The 18,432-nt window shown below is 34.2% G+C and overlaps 1 protein-coding gene across 4 annotated transcripts in view; it reads left to right on the forward strand.

Annotated features, from left to right (window-relative positions):
* The first annotated feature begins 641 nt into the window (after positions 1–641).
* Positions 642–18,432, forward strand: part of zfh2 (Zn finger homeodomain 2) — a 113,643-nt gene continuing 95,852 nt past the window's right edge. For 2 of the 4 annotated variants that reach the window (XM_023162349.2, XM_023162350.2), the window contains exon 1: positions 642–890. The gene's annotated coding sequence lies outside the window, so the exon portion shown is untranslated. The remainder of the gene's footprint in view (positions 891–18,432) is intronic. The other 2 variants (XM_023162351.2, XM_023162352.2) reach the window with 1 other exon arrangement.

Consider the following 18,432-nt stretch of genomic DNA (forward strand, 5'->3'; position numbering starts at 1 on the left):
TTTTATCACATGAATGAGTGAGTATATGCGGGTTAGTGTAAAATTAGAAATACAGAATCTGTGCCTGTTCCATTTTTTCTGTGGTAATAGTTTTCATTTCACTTACAATTTTGGGATTCATCTTTTTTTCAGCATGTACTTTTGAATTATCTATCAGTATAATGGATCTCAAAAGAAATCGTTCATTAATAAGATTCAAATGTTGAATCGAATTAATTGAAAATACGCATACCTATATCCTTATTTTCGAGGTAGAGAAAATCCAAAAAATTGAACATACCGAGTTAATTGTATTTTTTTGGCGAGATAATCTCAAAAATCACAATTTTTCCATTTATTCATTGCAACAAACAATTGTGAGATAAAGTACTATCTCACAATCAGTGACTCAATCAGATAACGACACAGCTGCTTCTCAAAATATAACATACAAATACTCTGATTATCGAATTTATGTTGAGGAATCTTCCTCAATCAAGAGCATCGAAAAAATGGAATTGTTGCAAAGCAGGACACAAATCGGCTCGAAACTTATTTCAAGTCCGTTCAACCGCACCGTGTACCCCACTCCTTTCCCCCACTTTACCAGGTGTAGCATGGTGGGGGTGTTATCCCCTCCTGGTCCCGCCCCTTATTGGCTGTCAACATTATGCACAAAACAGTTGAAGCTCAAAGACGGACTGGTTATGTTGTCCGCGTAAAGATATTACACGTTTTTAATTGTTCACACTTATGGACACCTGCATATTTTCAATATTGTGTTACTCCAAGGATTTTCAGTGTTGTGTTAAGGACTTTTGATTCGTTTCATGTGCATGTGTGTGTTTATATTCCTTCTAGTGACTCCCGTGTTAAGGATTTAATTTCACACTCAATAGGAATGCTCACAGGTAAATAATATGCAAATCTCTATGGAAAAGATCAAGTTGGCGCGTGTAGGTATTACAAGAAATCTGTATATGAATTAATCCGCTCCAAAGTGTAAGGTATTCTGCATATGCATATATTTTGAATATTTTAAACTGGCAGAAGCTGAAAACTATTTAACTCAGAATAATCGTCATATGTACAGTAAAACATTGAAATTAAGATGTAGGTACCAATTGTGCGATACCATTACATTAGATTTTTAAACACGGTTTTAAGGTTTGATGAAACCAGACATTTTATTAGTTATTGAATAAGTTTTTAGATTCTATATGTTGATAGGAGTATTACAAAGTATGCTTTCTCAATTGTTCACAATTAGTCTCACCGGATATTTTGGTGGTACATATATGGTTGAACCCATTCAACGAAAGTAAAATGAAAAATATATATTTAATAACGATAAATATAATACCTGAAATTGTTCTAGATAATTAAATGTTAATAATAGATGAAAACTGAAATATGTATAGAAACTGTCGCATGTATCCACTATTTTATATGTTGGTATGTGATCCAGGGAGTTTCAGAGGAATTAAAAATAAAACAAAAATATGATAACTGTTCATGTCTGAAGTTGAAACCCAATCGAGTAGCGAGTCGAGTACTCAGATAGCCTTATGACATGGTGAAAATTGAAATAGGTAACACTGCCACATTTATCAGACACATAAATGACAAATTGTGATATATTCGGAACTTAAATATTATTGCCCAAGGAAAACTGGATTAATGAAAAAAATTGGAGCTACTCAGTGGATAAATAAGAGGGTGGGATTGGTGGGGGGGATACTTCATGATAAGATAGGAAGGAGAGACTACTCAAGGTGTAGGTGATAATATATTGTTATGTATATATGAACAATAGTTATATTAAAATAATTCGACAGTTTTACTCAGAGATGTTTAATTAAAGCAATAATATTGAAAGTTCGAAGTTTTGACAGATATTTGCCATTCCGTTTATTTCTTGGGTAGGTAATAAACTTAGCCGAAAAAAGAATTGAAGTGTTATATGATCCTATTCATTCTAGAATTTTATTTGAACAATACCTGAACTCAAAAAATTGGAGATAAGTATTATTAAGTATTATTGCCAGCTCACAGTTTCGAATTTATAACTAAGAGGAAAGAATCGTCATTACTTAAGTTCTCTAATTTGGTCCTAACATATACAGGAACCCACAAAGCTTCAAAAAGGAAGTTAGAATAAAGATATCTGCAACGTTTGAGGTAGGTATCTATTGTTCTTAGTCAAGAAAATTTAATATAAACAAGTATAGGAATATTTTTTACAAAATCTAGACTGACAATTTTATTCTCATTCAAATCTAACCAAATGTCAAAAATAGGAAAAGTGTGTGAGTGAGAATATCTAATAGTAATCATGATCAAGACACATTTTCATGATAGTTATTGCCGCTTATATCCTACGAATATAGGTATACTTATACACGAGCTAATATAAATTAAGGAAACTCTTTTATGTACCCCTCACTGAAAAGTTTCACAATTTTTACAAACAATGTAAGATTGACAAGAAAATTGGCTCATTTTCTGAATAAACCAGTAACTCAACCCACAAGTTTAGTATTTTATCCATGAGGTAAAGTAAGTGACAATCATACACGCAACCCTAGTTTCAAGGGACACTGTGCGACATCTGATAACGAAATCGCAACCCTTCAAATATATCCATAGGCGTGACACTACTAAGTAGTAAAATTATATAGTTTTTGTCATAATGATTTCTAAGGATAGTAGATGAGCAAGTCTGAAATTCTAAAATTAGAAATGGGTATCAAGTAAGTATCTGTGCAATGATAAATGAAACTTTTAGTAGGTTCAATTTTGTTTTTACATCACTATCGAAAAAGGCGTCAATTTTGTAACTGTTTCTCATTGGGAAGGTAGGCAAAACTATTACACTTTCACCTCTAAACCAAAATATACAGTTATTAACGAAAAACAGGAATAAAAGTTTGTACTCGGGATGTGAAAATGAATATTCCCAACAAAAATTTGTAATGTGGCAAAAAATTGATATTTTTCCAAACTTTGTCACTTGAAAACAAAACTTGAATTATCACACTCATTTGTAAGCTACTTCTTAGTGTAGTTATTAGGATGCTGAAGTTGACTACCAGTGGTCCAGTGTTCAAGTCTCATCATAAGTAGTTTTTCATTTTTGAATAAAATAACAAAAATATGTACTTAGGGACTATTTTTGAATGCTTTTCAGTTTCCTTATTTTATGGCATTTACCTCATTCAGAATATCCTTAAACTATTTCATAAAAATAGTACTTATAAACAGTTTTCAAATCGCTTAAAATTGCCATTTATCGCACGAATGATTTACAAGTAAGGACCACATATCTTGCTCGTGGAATACTAATTGTAATATTTCAATCGATGGAAGAAGTTGATTTAACTTGGTGAAAGTTTTTCCATCACATTCATTCCTTAACAGAGATTTAAGTTCTATGCTTGTGGGAATAATATTGCATGTATCAGTTTGATAACGGACTTGTTGAAATCATGAAATGTATCCAAATCAAAACAAGGCAAATGCTTGAAAGGTTAAAAAGTTGAATAGAGGTCTTCAGAATTTTTTTAAGAATCAATTAAAATGAATACTTTTGTACACTCTTTTGGTATTGTGAAATAAAGAACTAGACTCTCCGAACATGAAAGTGATGCTAACTAGTTTCACTGCTCTTATTCTATCGAGATATTCTACGCCTCTGATCCCAACAGAACGCATATTGTTTCACTGAGTCAATTATGTTAGGGTAAAAACGAAAAGGGGGTGATTTATCATTAATTTACCGAAGTTTCTCCATTGGTGATTCATTGATGGTTTGATATCCTTAACGGAATTATAAATTATGCAGATTCCCGATATAATGCATGCTTATTACGACAATAACAAATTGAACTGAAGATGTGGCCAGAAATCTCATCAGAATAGTTTCGTCAAATAAAGTTGATGAGTTATACCTTACAGTGAATACAGTTAAGCCTGCTAGACGTGTTTACAATTCCTCAGTGCTTTATATAAAAAAGTAATATGTAAAACTGATTTTAAAACTGAAAACATCTGATTACCACAATAATTACAGTATATCGTCCCCAATCGAGTAATTTAGATAGTTTTGGAAAACCTCTTAAAAACCATGAATCTAAATGTCTTTCCGGAGAAAAAATTTCAATATTGATTTCAATTCTAACTACTCACAAACGCATATGTAAAGTTACTCACTGGAATCTTGAAATATTAATAAAACTATTCATTCGCCAATCATTATGTTCTTGGATTTTTGTTTACTTTCGACATCACAGATTTGTATATTGATATTATAGTAAAAAGTGTGGGTTCACAGTGTACTTATGAAGCAAAAAATGTAGATACCAATATATTTCATCACAATGCAAATTGGTGCAATTGTTTTCTCAGTGACTCAAATATCTACATGTTTAGAGAATTTATTCAGAACTGTTATTGGAATATAGCATATCAGCCTGCTAAATGGAACGGTGTCTTCAATTTTTCTATACCTAGAGAATCTTGTTGCTTCGAAATTCCTTATCCACTGCGTAAATGTTCGAATCAATTATTCACCAAAATTCATGATCCTTGAACGACAAGTGAATTAATGAAGGCTGAAAATTGTATATCAATTTATCCAGATCAGAGTGGACATTTTCTATAATTTGAACACTTATTCAGTGAAGCAAATAATGAATACATCTCAATATTATCAATCGCAAAAAAATGAAAACGATCAGATAAAAAACCAGTCGTCAAATAACAACAAAACCATGTAGAATATCGCTGACACCTTTAGCAAACAAAAAATCAGAATGCTCCTGAAATTGTTCAGAATGGAGAAAACTCAAATTCGATTGATTCTGTCAACTGCTTCAACTAACATTTCAATCAATAGTCTGTCATCTCACTGGTAATCTACCTGTAGATATGAATGAAGAGTGTGGTAATTTCCACTCAGACTAAATACTATGTATTTCCGCCTGCTCTCTAACAGGAATGTTTCAGAAACCATAAATCAATTAAAAGCATTTCAGATCCTGTTTTCGACCCTGTGGTAATGATGAAATATCTCAATATTCTCCCCAAACATATTTTTATGCATTATCAAACATTTGACTCTTCAGTAAATAAGTTCATAGAACTTATTTACTGAAACTCAACTAGTGAAAATGTCACAAGTCAAGTATTTATTTATATATAGCTACAGAGCTATATATCACGTTATAAACAAGAATATCTAAAGTATTCGAATCAACTGTAAGTGAACAACTGCTTTCATTTCAGGAAATCAACATGTTATCACAAAAAGTAAAGGCACTTAAAGAGCTCTAAATAAATTTGTTGAAGCGTGGATGGCCCCAGCGAGGTTCTTGGATATTTCTTAGGCTAATAATCAAGTTTTTGGCTGTGTTAACAATCAATTTCACATACATAAATAATCGTGATATGATTTAAGAGATATAGTTGATGATTGGTTCAATTTATATTTATCTGATCTCTTTCAAAAATTGAGCCTAAGGTTTCAGACTTGGCTTCCATTACTAGTGGTGTACCCCAGGGGTCCATTTTGGGTTCCACTTCGCTGAATGTTTTTATCGGTGATGATAACAATTATTCCTGTACAATCGTATCATAAGCTGATAACACTTATTCTTTGATCATACATAATAACTATGACGGCTGTTTCTTCTCGCTCAGACAAATCAAGATAATGGGTGCAAAATAATGTACTTTGCTTCAATGAAACCGAATCTGTATGAATTTTTTTTCCTAGAATAATTTCTTCAAATAAAACAGTAATTGGATATGAAAAACAAATAAAACTTCTTGCGTTGGTCATTGATTGTAACCTCAACTTGGCAAAACATATTGAGTTCTGAACAAAACGGGAAATGAATAATTAACTTAAAGAATATGAGCGTCAATAAAGTTGATAAACTAAAAATTGAATACATTTCAAATCTCTTTCAGTTATGTAAAAGGCGAGAACGAATAATGTTATACTTCACAACACATTAAATGTGTGAAGTATTATTAGTATTAAGTATGTCACGGAATGATTTGAATCGATTTTACACTCAATTGCAAAAGAGCAATCAATCCATTGAAATAGATTAACACAAAATATTGGAAAATCATCGACAACAGTGAATTGATACTGGTTAATTCTTTTGTCCATGAATAGTGCAAATATACCATATATATTTAACCCGTCGGAACTTCTCTTCCGTTCTATTTGTTCCTATATTTGTATATGTTCTGAACTGATGAGATGATACTTATTCAAATTTATTTAAAAGTACTCAATTGAAACGTTTTGTCATTTAATTATTGTATTTCAATATTAATAAATCTAAAGATAATTCTAAATAATTGTAACAATAATTACCGACAAACACGCGACAACGTTCACGTGCAGATTGTCAAATTCCCCTAGTTTTCCACAATCAACAGTGAACAACGACACCCCGTTTGTGGACTGACTGTTGAAGGGGGACAACTCCGTAGCAAGTTTTCACACAAAAAGTTTCCAAGAAACTCGACGTTGGTTTTAGCATGTTTGTTTGAAATTTTTATTATTGCAGACATTTCGTCATTTCAATACCAAAAATTCTCATTTGTCATGTGTTTTCAATTTATCATTGCTCTTTATAGGAACATAATTATAAAAAAAGTTTACATTTGAGTAACTCAGCATAACTCAATGTAACTTAAGACACTGCACACATAACATAATACTATTAGTACCTTATTTTTAGTGACCTAATTCATTGTGAGATTTCAATACAAGTATCAACCCGTCCATACACGCTATTGTTTAGGGAAACACGTGTTGTGGTATTGTAAACGGTTCAGTAGATATCTCACAATATAGTGTAACTTGAATACTTACATTATTTTTCAAAAAACCTCATAAGGGACAGGCTAGGATGCCGAAAAACCTGAGATATTCTACATCAAAGGTACCCACTGTTAGAGTAAGTATTCTGGTTATTCGGCAAGTACTAGATCATGGTCGTTTTATCATTTGAAGCTGAATATTAACCGTATTTAACGAAAATAATTCTCTCTAGCATACTAACAGGACTAATATAGTTTTGTTCTTCTCATGTGTCGTCAATCTAGAAGGATTTGTTTTCGAATTTGTTGTGATATAGATAAGGTTGATGAAACTACAAACTTGTAATTACAAGAACGGTACATTTGATAGCATAGTAACGAAATATTATTCTGCGTCTGCCCCCTTATCATTGCGAACCTGTTCCCATTAAACTAGTTTGAGCTCGAGTGAAGGGTTTTTTTGCAAAAAAACACGATATAATATTTTAAATCAACATGCTTGAAAAATAGTTTTTAACAGATTCAAAATCTACAATTAGTTGTTGTAATATATCGATCTGAGATTTGCATAGATAATTTTTCTATGTCTAGTTATCTATATCTTTTATGATTTTTCAACACACAAACAACTGGGCATACTAACCATAACCTCACCATTATCATTTATGGTCTAACATTTATGGTTTGTCACTTGGTTCACTTCAAAAATGAGAGTATTAACAAAACATCGTTAAAAATAATATCAATCAATAATTCGTTCTGACTTTCAGAAGATTGTTAGTTAGTTCAATTGTTCTTTACAATACTGATAGACGACACTGAAGTAAAAGATGACACTTTGTAGTCAAATATTTTCGAAGTGACTATACATGTGTGTCTTGAGTAATGTTATTAACGAAAAAATAAAATGATTTTTTTCTTCAGATGTTACCGTCATCGACTTCTTGGTCATTAGCTCGTATTCTGGGCAGGCAACCCGAGCCACCTAGAGAGCATCATGGCTCTTTGAAGTCCGTCAGTCATATTACTTCGCAGAACCATCTAAACTTTTAACTAGATAAATTTTTGCTTTTTCAGCTGCAGGAAAAACCGGAAAAACCTGCAGCACCACATCATCTGAAGATCTTGATCTAACAATGTCCTCTCTCTTATAAAACAAAATGCATTGAATTTATTGGAGCCTCTGGAGACACCCTACATTTTGTTTTATAAGAGAGAGGACATTGTTAGATCAAGATCTTCAGATGATTATGAATTATTTCTCTTATATTTTCACTTAATTTTCTTGTTCGTGTAATTTTCAAAGTATTTATTACAATAATTTATCTCATCGTCATTGCAATCTATTGATTGGGTGTTACATCTGTTACAAAATTTCGAGTTCCAAGAATGATACTTTTGAAGAAGGTTGCACGGAAAAACAACAGTGTCATGTGTAGGTAAAATGGAGAATAGATGTAATATTTCTAAAACATTGTAGTGAATATGCTGCACGGCAGAAGCCGTGATCAGACAATGTTTACATTACAAAGAATGACTTTAAATTGCGGCTTCCTGAATCGACAACGAAAATTTACTAGATCTGGAATCTGTTTGAATATGTCTGTTTAAAATCTGTTTTTCCGTTAACCAGCTGTCACACCCCTACGAACGACAACCCTCAGTAGTAAACTTGTGCGAGCTAAGGATTAACGAGGTCTTACCTTTTAACGTGTGATTCCTAAGACGGGTTGGACGATAGCAAGTGAAAATCGATCGTTCAGATTAGGGTTTGAACCACCGACCACCACGGCAGTCAATTCGAGTGAACAAAGCACCCGCGTCGAACCGCCTGGCCACCGACCGACGATCAGGTGATAGATTATACTATTTTTCTGAATTTCGTTGATGTTGATGTAAATGAAGATTCGAGACAGGATAAACGAAGTTACAACGACATGAGTTGAACAATGAATGCTGATATCATACTTTTCAATTTCCCCGAATAAAGAAAAATCGCAAGTATGTCTGAATAATTTAAATGATATTACCGGTAAATTACAAAATTAATATTTGAAGGAAAGGAATGTCAGGAAAACATATGTGTTATTAATTTTTTTTTCGACATCAGGTGTCATTTACCCAAACAGACAAATACAAAACAAATATTTTTCATTGCTACAGTTCAATATTTTAATTTGATTAATATAGAGTAATGCTTAGTAACTTATTCCCTTCCTTGGAATCTATTCTATCAAATCAAACGAATGAAATATTTAACGAGTACCTACACAGCATTTCATGTCTTGTATTGAATTTACCATACAATTTTGCATGCAGAGAAGTATTCATTTCCAGGCTTTACATTAAAATTAACACAAAACCAAAGTTATACTATCACCCATATCCGGACAATTAGATGAATGTTACCTTTTAAAAAGTCCACAAGTATACTGAATCTTAATCACATCTGAATACCGACCGGTTAGAAAAATTCTTTGGAACGCAGTGTGCCGTGAAAGTACGACATTCCTGGTTCAAACAAATGAGCGGCGGTTGTTGTAGAAATAATTTCGCACTATACACGTGTTTCCAGAGATAAATTTTGAGATGCAAGCTTGGATTCAGCTATACCAAATTTTATAATTATTGTATCGGAATCTAGAAAAACAGGTTGCGGTAATCTCAAGAGTGCTATGCACTTGACGCGCAATTTATTTCGAACAAATGAGAAAAATGTCGGCTGTCTTCACTTTCGGTGTCTTACCGTATCTCAGAAGAAGTATCTTTAGCGAAAATACAGAAATATAAATTCACTTACATTGTGTTATTTAATTAGTAGCAATGGTTAAAAGACATATTGATGTTTATCTGAAATGAATAGTTAGGTATTAAATATGACAGGTTTACATTTAAGTTGCTAGTAAACTCGTCCTGAACTATAATTTGTTCTATTTACCACATGTTAGTAAACAGAACTACAACTACGACTCTTCAAGGCGAGGCAATCAGGTTCAGGGTCACCAGGGGCTGTCCTCAAAGTGGGTACTGTCTCCCCTTCTGTGGTCGCTCTTGGTGGATAGTCTGATTGATGCCCTCGACAGAAGAACGGTTGATTTGCAAGCTTATGCAGATGACCTTGTCATCCTGGCAAGGTCCACGTCGGGAAGGGTAGCTTGTAATATCCTCCAAAGCGCGTTGGACGTTGTTCACAGTTGGTGCCTGAGGTAGCAGATGTCTGTCAACCCCAGCAAAACTGTGTTAATCCCCTTCACCAAGAGAAGGAAATTGGACGATTTAACGCCACTTTCCCTCAATGGTGTGGTCATTCCATTTGGAACGGAGGTGAAATATCTTGGCATTGTCCTTGATAAAAGACCTGGAACGCTCACTTGGAAGACGTTTTACACAAAGCCAGACTGTCTATATGAACATGTCGAAGGATTTGTGGTAAAACTTGGGGTTTAGGTCCCGAACAAATCCATTGGATTTATGTGATGATTGTCAGACCAATGATCACGTATGGTGCAATTGCTTGGTGGCCGAAGGCTTTACAGAAAACGGCCCAAGCGAAGCTCTCTGGCTTACAGTCTGGCTATCAGTGGTGCCATCAGTACCACACCGTCAGCGGCCATGTAGATCCTTCTAAATCTACCTCCTCTCCACATTTTTCTGAAAAGAGAGGCTAGATGGACTGCATACAGACTTGTGCACATTGCCAATTGCACAAATCAATTCAATGCAGAGTACAACAGACTGTTGGTTGACATTGGAAGTCACAGCATTCTGGAAATGACCTATGACTTTATGCCTCCAACTGTCAACTACGAACTGCCTTATAAAGTACTATTCCCGAGTAGAGAGGACTGGATCCTGCGGAAGAAGGAAATATCAAGAGCAGATAGTTGTTGGTTCACAGATGGATCAAAAACACCTTCCGGTTCTGGTGCAGGTGTTTTCAGTCGCAGACCCAGGACAGAGATATCTACCTGCCTAGGAACTTATGCGACTGTATTCCAAGCGGAAATTTACGCTATTGAATTGTGTGCGGAGAGATGGATAAATCAAACCTCACTCACAAATCAATAAAAATATTCTCGGACAGTCAAGCGGCGTTGGAAGCTCTTGTCTCCCACCGATCAACGTCTAAATTGGTAGCAAACTGCCAAAAAAGACTCTCCTCGATAGGAAGACTAAACAGTCTGGTCTGGATTCCTGGCCATACTGGCCTGGAAGGCAATGAAGCTGCTGACTCTCTTGCAGAACCTGTCATTGGCATCGGTTTGGGCTTTGCCAAACAAACACTTAACACCTGGATGGCAAGAAGAGTTATGGACTTCTGGCAGAATCTTCCAGGATTGGCTCACTCCAAGGCGTTTATTCACCCTTTGAAGCTTGATTCCAAACAGTTGTTGGACTACAGTATGGATGAACTACGATGTCTAACAGGCCTTCTTACAGGTCACAGTCATTTGAACCATCACATGCAGAGACTTGGACTGTCGGAAGACAGTGTGTGTCGCCTCTGTCTGGAAAATGATGAAACTGCAGAGCATATACTTTGTGCCTGCCCCGCTGGGGACCGAATCAGGATCTTTGAGTTCGGCAGATCTGTACTCTCACCATCTGACCTGAAAGACCACTCACCATACAAACTAACAGCTTCGTTAAGAAACTGGGTTTATTTGGCCGAGTGTGGATAGGTGTGAGCCACAATAAACCCTTATGGGTTGCAGTGGAGGCTCGAATACACCCACTCACTTTAGACCTACATGTTAGAGAGAATCAGAAGTGTTTCACGATTCTCTAGCAAAGTGGTTCGAAACAGGTCGAACTGTTTGGAAAAATATATTCAAAATATGTAAAATATATTTATTGCAATTCGTTAGTATTAAATGAACCATTGATCATGTGACTTCATGAGTATTGTGGATTGTTATTCGGTAATTGAATATTTGACTGGTAGTGAATGCATATACTCCTGACCAATAATTCAGAGCGGGAGACGGTACCTATATGCTTCCAGGAAAACTCCAGGCATAAATGAAGAATTGTTTTCATAATAGACGGAAAACTCCATACAAAGGCTTATAAAAATAGTTTTCCACTTCTCCATCAGTATTCAATAATCTGACAAAGGTAGAAAGTTTTCTCCTGATGATATATTGATGGACAAGTATAGACAGCTGAAAAAATATTTTTCTAATAATTAGACTCCCCTTATTATATTTTATTTCGAAGAAGAAATACTTCATTATAATTTTGATATACAAGCCTGCATATTTTATATACGCTTAGATTTAAATCAAGTCATTCAAAAATCACACACTAAATGGTGAGTCCTTGATAATCAAGTTTCAACTTCTGATGGTTATCGTTTGTGAGAGAATGACAGCTGGTTAATGGAAAAACAAATGTTTTGAACATACACTCGTGTTCTATTTAACTAAGTTAGAAAATATGAAAAATATATTACTCGTAACACAGGTTTCGTCCGAGATGAACTGTGGTTAAAAAAACAAATTATCAAAAAACGGTCTTTGGAAGCTAAAATTTGATATAGGTGCTTCTTAGGTCTTAGATGCGCAGTTGGAAAGAATTTTCAAATATTCCAACTGGGCGCCCCCTCTGGGGATAAAACGGGGGCGTTTATGAAATTCACCTTTTCATCACTGCTTCTCCGTACCGCTATATTTTCGGAGGCTGAAAAATTTTGTATGTAAGTTCGTTTTATGTTGTAAATGTGCGATAAAAAAGGATTTTCAAATATTCCAACTGTGCTTTTTCTCACGGAGATGAAAGGGGAGCGTTCACATATGAAAATTACCTTTTCATCACTCGGTCTATGTATCGCTATGTACCAGCAAATACAGTTAGTTATTCATCATTGTTTCTCCATACCGGTATATTTTCGGAGGCTGAAATTTTGTATGTAGGTTCGTTTCATGTTGTAAATGTGCAATAAGAAAAGATTTGTGAATATTCCAACTGGGGCGCCAACCGCGGGGGAAAAAGGCGCGTTCACAAAATAAAGTTAACTTTTCATCACTGTTTTTCCATACCGGTATACTTTCGGAGGTTGAAAATTTGTATGTAAGTTTGTTTCTCCATTCCTTTAAATTTCAGGTGGATGAATTTATATTAAGTATCAGCATTGAACCCGTGCGAAGCCGGGGAGGTCGGTAGTACCTTCTATAAATCAGTTTCATTGAATCAAGAAATGAATCATATATGGGAAACATATTATATCTTATAATCTACAAGGTCGGTCGGTAGCCAAGCGGTTCGGCGTGGGTAATTTGTTCACTCACTTGAATTGACTGCCGTGTGGGTCGGTGGTTCAAGCCCTAGTCTGAACGATCGATCTTCACTTGCTATCGTCCAACCCGTGTTAGGAATCACACGTTAAAAGGTAAGACCTCGTTAATCCTTAGCTCGCATAAGTTTCGACTTCTGAGGGTTGTCGTTCGTAGGCGTGCGACAGCTGGTTAACGGAAAAACAGACAGATTTTTTTAAACAGATGTACATCTTATGTACCTTAAAACAATAAATATAAAACCAAGGAATGCAAGGTAACTTTTCTACAATTAGATCTGAAAAGACTGTTGGTATAGTTTGTACAGATACTTTTCATAAATCATGGTGTTGAAAATATTTGACATAAAACTGATTCTTTATTTTTTTTTTTCAGTGGTACTGAATTGTAGAATTTGCTTTCATAATAGTTAAGTCTTAGACTATGTGAATGAAAAAATTTACTTGGGTAACTTTCAGTTTGTGTAATGATTATACTTGCCATATAACAACATTTGAAAGCTGCAGTTTGTATAATTCGAGAAAAGGCGCTTGGATATTCATAACCTAAAAAGGGAAATCAGACAAACTTTCCTTTTTGAAGTGAATGTTTCGTGGGTCATATTACTCTTCCAGAATATAATATGAATTTACAGATTTCAGCCGTAGAATATAATGAAACACTTTTTTGAATAAACAAAAATGTCAAGAGTTAGGAAATTAGAGGTACAGGAGAGTTCGATAAAAAATACGAATGTTGCTTTTCAGGACTACAAACTCTGGCACTGCTTTTGAAAGAAATTCACAATACTTTCGTCTGGGAAATTACGAAAACAAATCAGATATGGGGTTCGTGATCTGAACTAATGTCTGTTAGCGCCAAACAATCTACATACATACAACTCGATAAAATCTAGATTGTTTTTTAGATTGTCGTTCGGTTTTCTGTGTGCAAATGAAATCAAATTGGTTTTGTCTTCTGTGTTGTAGTCAGTGGATAATTCAGATTTGTTCTTTGAGACTTTTATCAGATCAAGCACGGAATTAGTTCATTTCGTTCCCTATGCGTTTAATATCATCCGGAATTTCATAAAAAATGATGATCAGTCTCAGAGGTGGTGTATATTTTTGTTTTCCACTAGGATTGGACTATAAGCACGAATAGTCAGAATCGTCAGACTATGCGTCAGAATCGTCAGAAGTGTGCGATAGTAAACGTTTTCACACAAACTGCAATGATGAAATATCAGGTGATATAGTTGGATACAATACCTAGAGAAAGGTTTGTCTGAAACACCGAAATTTGGGGTTTGCTCCTTCCACGAGTATCCCTCACTTAATGGGGATTGGCGTTAACCCAGTATTCACAGTTGTCTCTGATTACTTCAACGTGCTAAATGTATTCAAAACATGTAAGTTATGAGAATAATGTGTAGTATCATCTATTATCATTTAAATTCTGGAATATGATGCCAATTTACTCGAAAAACAAATAACATTCCAGCAGGATGATGCATCCTGACATCTTAATCTTCGTTCGAAACAGTTTGTACGTGATCGTTTTCCAATGCATTAGATAGAGAGGAGGGTTTCTGTGTAGTGGCCAGCCTTATCCGGCGAATCTCTTGCCGTTTCATTTCTTTCTCGGATGTCTTAAGTTATAATATTTTCAAATCGCCCGAACTATTATATTTTCATCAACAGGAAGAATGAGAGCAATTGTTTTTTTTTTAATAAAACATCAATATCAAACTGTTCGATAAACAATGAACCAATCTGATAAAAACACTTTTCCACAACATAACTAAACCAATCTCTCTTTCGATGTGTGTTTCGCCAACAAAGTTAGCATCATCAAAAGAGGGCATATTTCAGTGATATCAAACTAAATACTGATTGCCAGTTTCTGATGTACCCCAAAACTCCAAACCAAATTGTAAGATATAATGGAAGTAAGCATAGTAAACTGTTCTGGCAACTTCATCATTCGTATTTATTCTGATAATTCCAATAGCAAACATTGCTCTACTGAGGAGTTCAAATGTGTTGATCTATTTAGTTTGCTACCGACAGTGAGATCTGAGAAGTTTGAAGAATATATCGAATTTATAGTTTCTTAGTCAACCACGATTTCTATATCTTCAATTATATTGTAAAGTGAATGGTTTGAGAGTCACTCACTTTTATAAAGAGCTTGTTGGATCTAACCAATTGAAGATGCCTTTTACAATATCTTTTGAAAGGATAAGTAGCAGCGACTGAATTTTTATGAAGAACGATGAGGCCAGTGTCAACAGCAAAATGTGAAAATTTGAATGTCGTTGACATACATAAGAAATGGTGTATGACAAGTATAGATTCCTGCGGAACATCTCTTCTAATTGTTGCTGTTTCAACAATTGACTCAATTCTCGAAAACACTTTTTTTTTTTATAAAGATAACTTTGGAAAAATATTTTGAGGATACCTACCAAATATGCCAAATATATCTTGGTGAAAGGAATCAATAAATTACCCGAGGGTGCTCATTGTTTTCAATGAATCTGTTGATATGGTGAATGTTGCAAATCTTATTAAAATTCTGGAAAAATTAAATAAAGAAAAGAACAAAAAATGTTTGTTCAAATCAGTGTAACAAGAGTGCCAATATTCAAGAAGGTTCTATGATGACACATGTAGCATATGTTGTGGAAACAACTGCAATTTGTTGATCACTGATGTCATACACAAGCGATTCAGGAAATAATAGAAAAATAATAAGACTTATTGACACCGGAAAGAATCATTGTATTGATGGGTTTGAAATAAAAGTGGGAAGTTCATTTTTTTCCAGAGAAACTCACATAATCAGTCCTCCAATATTGAAATATGTTTGTAGATCCTAGACACGTATAAAAGAAACCTAAGGTTGAACGACCTGAAATGAAACGGACAACCGGTTTGTTGTGGCTACTACATCAAAATGTACCTACTATTTCCAGATTTTTGTGCATAGACAGTGCAATTTTATGGGACTTCTGGCCTCACACATGAGCTAATGTAACATTATTATTTTGTAATAAAAAGATCCTGTGATCACATAATGTAATTTCCGCAAGATGGTATGCATATATTGATCAAATATTTAGTAATGATCCGTATTCCGGGCGAATGCCCGGTAAGATCACTAGATTTAACTCCGTGCTCATTTTACTTGGAGCTATTCGAAAAATGTATTAACTTCAGTATACCTGATAATATAGACCGCTTGTATGATATCTAACAAAAATGAGAATATATGGTATTACTATCATTCCATGGCTACATCTCCCGAGAAAAGAAGCTGAACTATGTGATGGAAATGGCCTATACTCAATAAAAATCCATAACGTACTCAAGAAACACCTTATTGTGATATTTTCACTGAACAGTTTACAAAAGTGCAACACGTGTTTCACTATATAACAGCTTCCGTTCCCTGTTTACACTGGAACACGCCTGAACTGTTGTGGTTCACAAATTTCCATATGAAGTTCAACTATTTTATTGTATTGACAATAATCGTGTTAGGAATCACACGTTAAAAGGTAAGACCTCGTTAGTCCTTAGCTCGCACAAGTTTCTCAACTTCTGAGAGTTGTCGTTCGTATGGGGGCGGCAGCTGATTAATGGAAAAACAAATTTTAAAACAGATTTAAAACAGATATAGGCAAAATGTATAAGGCTTGTTACTATAGGTATATGAATTTTATTCGATCACAGTAAAACTGAGCGAATTTAATAATTTTTCCATCACATTTGAACCATTTTAAGAATGTATCGATTTCAGAATGGTGAAAATCTAATATCACAAATATAATTCTTTTCAAGTAAATTTTTGATTTGCCTAATAGTATATTTATTTCCTGGATTATTTTTGTTGTTCACTGGCTAATAAGCAATATTTACGAAATCCAACCCAGCAAACAATGGTGTTCTTTTTGTCATTATATTGAAAATTGTTGTTAGCGACAAAAAGATAATCAGGTACAGAAATTACATGAAATAATAATAAAATTTAATTCAAAATTGTTTTTCATTCCGAATCCGATCTACGAAATACATTGAACTGAAATAACCGCAGCATGTTTTTCCTCGTTTCATTAATCATTTTGAAGGAACAAATTTGAAACTTCATGGTCAAATGAAAAATAATTCCGTACAAGATTGTTAAAAAGCTAATTACTTTCTACTAGTATTATGAGGAGAGGAAAAAAGCAGGCCTAAGGAAGTAAAACAATCATTCTTATTTGCGCATACAATAGTTATCGCAATAATTTTCTCTACACACTCCATTGAAATTACGATGGGTCTGGTTCCTCATATTATGATTATTGTGAATGGACGACTCGAAATGATTCATTGAAATCTTGTGCTACGGTACTAATGGAAATAGGGTGAGATATTTAGTTTGTTGGATGAAATGATATTCATGATTCAAAATAGGTACTCATCGGGTAACAGAATGAGTTAATGACATTACGACTCAACTTATTATTTGTGATCAGTAACTCTGAATTTACCAGTGAAATACGTTTTCTTGAGCGAAATGCATACAGCCACGAAATTTTACCATTGAATGAAAAGTTACTTTTGAAAATCAAATTGCTCCAAAGAAATCAAGTTTTCACCTATATTATCGCTTTCCCCAATACGGGTAGTATAGTTGTGCTACCTGGAGTGTACCGACATAAGGCTTTAGATTCGTGATACGATCTTATCAATTTTCAAATGTATATCAGACTCTCAAGCCGAAAGTATCATTGACTTGAAAGTAATGGAGATAACATTTGATTAATTTATTCAACTGTTTCATTAATGATTGGTTCGCAAAAAAACACTTCTAGGAATAATCTGATAATTTGATGAGAATTTTCACTTATTATAATGCAGTGTTTCTTCAGTGGAGCCCTAAACGCTTTGCATGATGTAACCGTTCATTTGGGGCTTACCCTACATTTGGCTCGTTAAGGGGATCAGTAAAATGTGAAATTATATAATGAAATTTCCATCCTGATTTATTGGTAATGTGATTAATGTTCAATCTTTCTCATCATCATTTACTTTGTAGCAATACATTATTTTTGAAGAAAAAAGTAAAATATGTATTAAATTGGATTGAGACATGCACATTACGCTTTCACACGCAATAATTGTCGCTGAGTTTGCGTAAGAAAAAGTCCAGAACAATAATTTAAATTAATCGAAATAAAACAACAAAACTGACGAATACCATTCGAATACGATAATTCATTCATAAATAAGTGATGTTATTAATATTCACGTTGTTATTATTACTTCACCCAACTTTTGTATCA

Source organism: Leptinotarsa decemlineata, unplaced genomic scaffold (genome assembly GCF_025532065.1).
Source record: "Leptinotarsa decemlineata unplaced genomic scaffold, Ldec_3_MD MMD2_tig00078360_RagTag_RagTag, whole genome shotgun sequence".
In the NCBI taxonomy this organism is placed as follows: domain Eukaryota; kingdom Metazoa; phylum Arthropoda; class Insecta; order Coleoptera; family Chrysomelidae; genus Leptinotarsa; species Leptinotarsa decemlineata.